Genomic DNA, 8329 nt, shown 5'->3' with positions numbered 1-8329 from the left:
AGGGACCTGGATATCTTCGGCCCACTGCATCACCTCTTGGTCCTTTTGTTTCCCCCACTGTGTAAAGAGCAGCAAACCAGAGGATGGCTCTCTGAGGTCCTTTTAAGCTCTGACTTCAAAACTGTGCTTTTGTGCTTTGCAGTTTCTTCCACTAGCTGTTTCTGCGTTTTCTAAAAGAAAACCAACGCGCTTGTGCTTCTTTCCTTCTGCTACGCTCCTTCCCACCACAACCCCTCTCGTGAATTATGCAAACTGTGTTCACCACCCAAGGTGAGGCTAATTAAAAATGCTAAATGAGACTTTAAATGGAGTGTCTACCACCACTTCATCTTGGTTAAGGCTGGTGAGTGACTGTCATCCTCACCACAGAGTGTCCTGCCAGGATCCCAGACGCACGCTGTTGTTAACGGCGATTAACAGGCACAGAACTCGTAGCGTTTGGAGGTGCATGATGAATACTAAAACCACGGAGCGGTCATCATCCTGGGGTTGCTTAGATGTTGCCTCCCCTTCATCCCCACAATCACACAAACTTTCATGAGCGTAACTTCAAATTTCTAGTGCCCACTTCAGCTGCTAATGAATTTAATGAGAAGTGCCCCCAGGGGTGATCTCTAAAAAAATCCTCTTTATTTTATGATAAAGACATTCAGAACTATAGCAAGAAAAATCCCAGCTACGAAAAGGAAGCAGCCATTCCACAGTATCAGTCCCTACAAATGCAATCAAAATGACACTTAAAAAGGGTAAAGGCGCCGCCGACACGCAGCAATCTGACTCTTCTAGAAACAGCCTCTTCCCTGGCTTTTGTGGCAAAGCCTCTCTCACACCGTCTTCCCATATCTCCAGCCTCCCAAGCTGCTCCTCAGCCTCCTTGGCACTCACCCTCCTGGGCCCTGACTCAAGATGTCAGAGCTTCTCAGAATGCCTCTGTCCTCACTTCTTACCTCCGCATGTGTCATGCTGGCCAACCCCAGCCGCAGCCGCCACCTGCACGCCAGGAACGCGTCCTTTACTTGCCCAATGCCGATCCCGCGTGTGGCCTCCAGACCCGCTGACCTGCCATCCTGCCTCAACATAACGGCATTATGAGGAGTGAGAAACATAGGAAATAAGTGAATCAAGCGTTTCATGCAAGAAGGTAGATAAACAACAACAACATTGACAAAATAAACCCAAGGATCACACAAGGTACAGAGAAAGAAGCACATGAAGACAACAAAAAACCAACTTTACTTAAAGAACAAAAATGTAACTATCATAAATAAAATACTCACCACTCACATCCAATAGTTACCAAGTTTTATTCCCAAAATGCAAGGATAATTTAGAGTATGTATTATCTTTTGTCTCTATTGAGTTCTACATTCCCAAAGTAGAGCGGGAAGAGCACAGCGCCTGCCTCTGGAACCATCCATCAGAGCCTTGAGTTTGGAATCCAGCAATGAGAGCAGATCTCCCTGCATCTCAGCTCCACAAGCTCCAGAGCCCTGCATCTCCATAAAGGGTGCTTGACAAAGTCTTAAGGAATGAATGAATATGCGACACTGATGTGATGTGGTCAATGAAATGCTAATGTTTTACAGTTTCAGAGTTCTTCATTAGATAAGAGCCTTCATGCTTTCTCATTAAATGTGAGGTGGAGGTAATTCACAATGATTACATAAAGAGATCCAGGCACAATGCAATCCAGAGCCCACCCAGGGCCACTCAGCTGGTGAGTGTGGGGACAGCTCCAGCCCAGGTCTCTCAGGCAAATTCAGCAGTGTTTCTTCTGGAGCTTTGCATGGAGCAAAGGCATCCAAAGCTAATCCCAAGATGGTTGCTTTGCAGGGAGCATGCTTAGAAATGCTATTTGGGAGGGTCACATTGTGTGTTAGCATGTTCATAGCTTGGAGAAGTCCTGCAAAAAGGAAACCTCCTTAACAGTCCCCAAAGTTACTAAAACACCAGTTGATTTTCTTTTCTGCAATACCCACCAACATCAAGGAAAAACAATATGGGCAGCTGTCCTTTGCTAACAGTGAAAACAGCTCACATGCAGGTATTAATGGTGAGTAGCTTAATCTGTTCTGCCAGCCTGGGGATTTGGCATTTCAATCACCCAATAAAAGTGGAAATTCTGTAATGGTGGGAAGTGCAGTGCACCTGCTAAGCAGGAGGAGCTGATTGCTTTTTAGATAAATGTTCTCTGAAAAGTTAGCCCACAAGGAAGTCCTGAAAGTCAGTTCTGGGCAGCAGGAGGAGAAGTGGAGCAGCAGAGACCACCCAGGGGAATGAGTGCAGAGACCTGGGGGAGCTCAGGCAGGGACAGATTTAGGAAGAACCAAGTTCCCTTCGCGTCAGTACTTCACCAAGCCCGGGCATGTCTGGGCCTCAGGTTCTCACGTGTAAAGTGAGAAGGGATTATCCAGTCTTTGCTGATGTCTACCAACGTGGTGCTCAGTGAGTATTTACTCAGCATCTACTCTGCAGAAGAAGCAGTCCTTATTCCCAAGGAGCTTTAGCCAAGGAGAGAGAAGAGTCAAATGCAGTGTATTCTAAAGAACAATAAAGGCCAGGCGCTGTGGCTCACACCTATAATCCCAGCACTTTGGGAGGCTGAGGCGGGAGGATCACCTCACCTGAAGTCAGGAGTTCAAGACCAGCCTGGCCAACATGGTGAAACCCCGTCTCTACTAAAAATACAAAATTAGCCGGGTTTGGTGGTGGGTACCTGTAATCGCAGCTACTCAGGAAGCTGAGGCAGGAGGATCACTTGAACCTGGGAGGCAGAGTTTGCAGTGAGCCAGGATCACACCATTGCACTCCAGCCTAGGTGACAAGAGTTAAACTCCACCTCCAAAAAGAAAAAAAATTAAAAATAAAGCACAATAAAGACAGCAGACACTGTGGGAACCAGGCAGAACACCAGGTGTGACCGGAGGCTGTACCTTAGCACAGATAGTGCTGAGGTCTGCTGGGGTACAGCTCTTAGAGCTGAATTATTAGATGTGAGTCTATGATAACAGCAGACAAAGTGAAGGCACCCCCAACACACACTAGAAAAATTAAAAGAGAAAGAAGAAAGGAAACGCTTTTTCTGGCTGCCGGGGTATAATTCATGACGTAGATCACTTTGTTTTGTAAAGAATTCCTCTCCATTGTACAACCCAGGCAGCCGTGTCTCGGAGCTATGCACCATGCTGTGTACAGAATGTATTTATATCCCTTAAGCCCCATGCTCTCTGGGCTAATACTCCCTTAACCTGAAATAGTTTTCCTGTTAGTGCATTCCTCCTTGCTTCTTAAGCATGCCACTCTAAAGAAATAGAGCCAGTGCACACGTGAACTTGAACATTTAACTCTGTTCCCGAATTACTAAAATCAGCGTCCATTGACAATTCCATTTTCTTGATAACAGGTCAAAATGCTGAACAGCGGTTGAAAACAGGTATTACAGAATGAAAAGCACCCAGCACTCAAGCAGGTCCCAGCACTCTAAGCCTCCCTCTCCTCCTCTGTAAGGTCAGACCCATAGTGCCTGCCCATGGAGCCCCTGCAAGGAAATGCCAGGACGTATGCGACAGCTCTTTGAGATATGAACCATCTCACAAGGGAAGATGACTTTTATTATTATCTAAACAGATAAATGAAGGTATCTGCGTTGACAGTACGTTGTATTATTCTCACTGGAAACATTAAGTTAATCAGCTCTTGAGAGTTAAATCCTATGACTAGGCAAGGCCTAGAAAAGAAGCAGGTTTAGGAAGGGGAGAGAAGATAAGCTTGGTTTGGGTGTAGGAGCTAGGGATTAGGAAGCAGGTAGGACCACAGACACACACCAGAGACCCAGTTCCTGGTCACCCACATGTGTCTGGCAACTCATCCTCCAGCCTCCCCTGAGACAGCACTGCTGTGTCCCAGCCCGTGGTCATCCACCCTTGCACGGGCGCAGATCCAGGTGCCAGTTCTTCAGCCTCTCCCTCTCTGCTGGGTCATCCCCATCAGCAATCAGACATGCTCCGGACTCTCTCATGAAAAAACAAACAACGCCTTCTAGATACTTCCTCATTTCTCTCATTATTTTTTCCTCACATAAAACTTTCCAAAAGAATTCTCCAACTCTCTGCCTCTAATTCCCCTCCCACTTGCTCTGCTACTTTCTCTAGATGAGAACCCCCCAACCATACTGACCTCTCATGACATTCAGTGCAGGGCAATGCTCCCTCTGAAATTCCATGTCCTCTTGGCTCCTGCGACACCATCCACTTTCTCTCCTGTCCCTGGCCCTCCCCTCCAGCCTCAACCAGTGCACACCGCCCCCCTTTCCTACACCTCTGTCCCTCTTCCCAAACACCTTCAGGCACTTCCTCTTGGGGTTCCTTCCACCCACAAGGTGCATCCTAGGGCAGCCCCTCCTCCCGTTTACGCTCTGTTTCATTCCCTGTGTCTCTCTCTCATGGCACAGTATGCAATTATCTGGTTTCTGTATCACTCAGCTGTCTGCAGCCTGTCCTCCTTCTGGGATGTAAGCTCCATTTGGATAGGTACCTCATTTGTCTGCGATCAATACCTGCTGCTGTATTGAACCTCAATACAGCATAGGAACTCAACAAATATTTTCTGCATGAATGCATAAATTCACTCATTCATTCATTTATTAAAGCACAGAGAAGAGCCATGTATCAGTTAATACAAGCTGGGTTGAACTACTGCAACAAACTCCCAAACCTCTGAGGCTCAAAACAATACAGGTCTATTTTGTTAATGAAATTATAAAGCCACTGTGGGTTAGCACAGGAATTCTGCTCATTGTGGTCGTGTAAGGAGCTAGATGGACAGGACAGCTACCAGGCCAGAGAGGGGAAGTAATCTCTGGAGGGCTGCAGGGCAGCAGTTAAATGGCCCAGCCGCAACGGGATACCCTTCACTTCTACTCACAGCTCACTGCCTGGATCTAACCTCACAGCCCCCGAAGCACAAGAAGATGAGGCAGACCAGCCTTCCATGTGCCTGGAGGGAACAGCGAGCCTGGAGTCAGAGCAGCACTAGGACTGCCACAGCCGTGAAATGGGACACTGGGAGGGGTCGCAAAGAGTGAGAGGATAGTCACAAAGCATTTCAAAGATGCGGTGCTCAGTAATCCTCACTCCTGCAGAAGGAATACAGAAGAGGAGATCTGCGAGTGTTCACCACATTTGGCAACTAATTGATGATTCTGGACACGAAGTGCTAGTGCACTGGGGATGTGTCAGAAGCCTCATTTATTCATTTATTAAAGCACCGAGAAGAGTCATGTATCAGTCAACATAAACTGGGCTGAGCTAGAGAGAGAAGTGAAGCAAAAGAGAGAAGTGAGGAAGCAAACACACAACAATAGACAACATTTTCAGGAAATGCAATGGCTGAGGAGGAATTGAGGCAGTCACTGGAGAAAGACAATGGATCAAAGTCGTGATGCTCTTGGGTGAACAGACAGGCATGTATGCACTGGGGGGGACAGGTGAGAGGCCCCAAAGAGAAAATAGATGGAAATGGAGGAAAGGGAGCTAGTGGCTCTTCTACAGCCTTTGGAGTAGGGATGGAAAAAGGACAGTGATTTAGGGGCGATGAGCCTCAGGCTGGGGTGGGCTGGGAATGGCACCAAGATCCTGGCAGCTCTGCGGGAACCCCAATGAGCCCCTGCAGGATTTTTTCAGCTGTTACAGGATCATCAGCCTACATTCTGCTCACTCAACAAGATCAGAAGCTGCAGCTGTGAAAGAAGGAGGCCCGGATGACAAATAACCATTAAAGTAATTTTCCTGGGTCAAGTAATTATTGCCCCACAAAGATGAGAAGACTTAAAAGGAGAAAGGTACAGGCAATAGTAGTCAGAGCGCACATGCTGAGGCTAAGCAGCCAAGGAGAGGTGGAGGGAGATACACGTCGGGAAGGGGATGGGCAGAATGACCAGAAAGGTCAGTCCCAAGGGTGGTCAGGACAGATGGGCAGAGTCAGCACAGATCCAGCTGCCTCGTCCAGATTGGCATGCAGGCCGGCAATGACAGAACAATTGAGGCTGTGCTTAGTATTTTTTATTTTTTTCATTTTTAAAATCAAAGAATTCTTTTTTAAACTAATATAGTAAAAGGATTTCAAACAATACCTGAGATATGAGGGCCTCAATAATTATTTGTTAAGTGAATGACTGAATGGGAATGTTCTACCGTGTCCATCAAATTTTCTTCAGTTCCCTGAATTTCATTTCACTTACTAAATAGAAATAATGATTCCTTCTTTATATTGTTATTCTGAAAAGAAATAAGATCATGTTACCCAAAGTGCTTTATTAATAGTAGCTGTGGTGGTAGTGGTGGTGATAGTCGTGATGGTGGTGATAGTGGTGATGGTGGTGATACTGATAATGATGGTGATAGTGGTGGTAGCGATGGTTGTGGTAGCAATGGTGGTGGTAGTGGTGACAGTGGTGGTCATAGTGATGGTGGTCATGGTGGCAGTGACAGTAATGGTGATGGTGGTGGTAGTAGTGATGATGGTGGTGGTGATGGTGGTGATAGCGATGATGGTGATGATAATGGTGGTGATGGTGGTAATGGTGGTGATAATGATGATGCCGGCGATGGTGGTGGTGGTGGTTTTGGTGATTGTGATAATGATAGTGATGGTGGTGGTAATGGTGGTGCTGGTGGTGATAGTGATGGTGGTGGTGATGGCAGTAGTGATGGTGGTAGTGATGGTGGTGGTGGTTATGGTGGTGGTGGTAGTGATGGTGGTGGTGGTAAGGATGGTGGTGATGGTGGTGGTGGGTGATGGTGGTGATAGTGGTGGTAGTAGTGATGATGGTAATGGTGATGATAGTGATGATGATGGCAATTGTGGTGATAGTGGTGATGGTGTGTGGCAGTGATGATGACAATGGTGGTGGCAATGATGATAGTGATGGTGGTGGTGGTGGTGGTGGTGATAGTGATGATGGTGATGGTGGTGGTGGTAGTGGTGACAGTGGTGGTCATGAAGATGGTGGTCATGGTGTCAGTGATAGTAATGGTGATGGTGGTAGTAGTAATGGTGATGGTGGTAATGACGGCGATGGTGGTGATAGTGGTGATGGTGTGTGGCAGTGATGATGACAATGGTGGTGGCAATGATGATAGTGATGGTGGTGACGGTGGTGGTAATGGTGGGGTGGTGGTGGTGATAGTGATGATGGTGATGGTGGTGGTGGTGGTAGTGGTGACAGTGGTGGTCATGATGATGGTGGTCATGGTGGCAGTGATAGTAATGGTAATGGTGGTAGTAGTGATGGTGATGGTGGTGATAGTAGTTTTGGTGACAGTGATGATGATAGTGATGGTGGTGATAGTAGTAATGGTGGTGTGGCAATAGTGATGGTGGCAATGATGGTGGTGGTGGTGGTGGTGATTATGGTGATAGTGATGGTGGTGATGGTGGTGATGGTGGTGGTCATGGTGATGGTGATCATGGTAGCAGTGATAGTGGTGGTGATGTGGTAGTGGTGATGATAGTGGTGGTGATAGTGATGATGATTGATGGTGATGATGGTGGTGGTAATGGTGGTGGTGGTGGTGACAGTGTTCATTACTGTAATTAAGAGTGTGTTGCAGATTGTTGAAGTTGTTGAAAGCCTAACCTCACAGTAAAAAGGCCTTCATTTTGGTGGGGGAAAAAGGATCTTTGCATCCACCTCTCCTCTGTAAGCAGGCCTGTAATATAAAACTTTCCAGGACAAATGAGAAATGGTGGCACTCTTTTAAAACCTCTGCGAGATGATTAGCAATTAGCTTTGGTGGTCTAACCCTTAAGCCCTCCCTCTACAGTGAAGAAACAAAGCCCTTGAATGTGTATATTCTCTTAGGGCTCCCATGTGACCAAGATGAATAATGATGTACCTCAGTTTAGACAATCTGTAAATGAATACATATAGTTCTTGAAAAATCAAACCAATGTTTGAAAATTAAATCATTTTAAATTTATTTAAGGAGCTGGATATTTATGAATAAGGCTCCCTATTTCTTTATAAAGGATTCAATGTTCACATATTGGGTTCATTTAAAGGAAGGAGCAGCATCTGTCTTCATTGACTGTCTCTATAACCTGCCCAGGGCTGAGACAGGCCCCAGAGTGTAGCAGACAAGCACTAGGCACTGCCCCTGACCTTACGGAGCTCCGTAGCACCATCCTTGGTAGCTCCCAAGCCTTCACATGAGGACTTTGTGCTTTCTGAGGAGCCACCTCTTCTGCCTTTAGTCAAGGTTTCTAAGGGATTGGTCCTTGGTGGAAAAGACCCAGATGGGAATCTGATCTGTTCTTAGTTATGTTAGCT

Source organism: Macaca fascicularis, chromosome 12, assembly GCF_037993035.2.
Source record: "Macaca fascicularis isolate 582-1 chromosome 12, T2T-MFA8v1.1".
NCBI classification, from domain to species: Eukaryota; Metazoa; Chordata; class Mammalia; order Primates; family Cercopithecidae; genus Macaca; species Macaca fascicularis.
The sequence above is the reverse complement of the archived record's forward strand: the minus strand, read 5'-3'. Positions refer to the sequence as shown.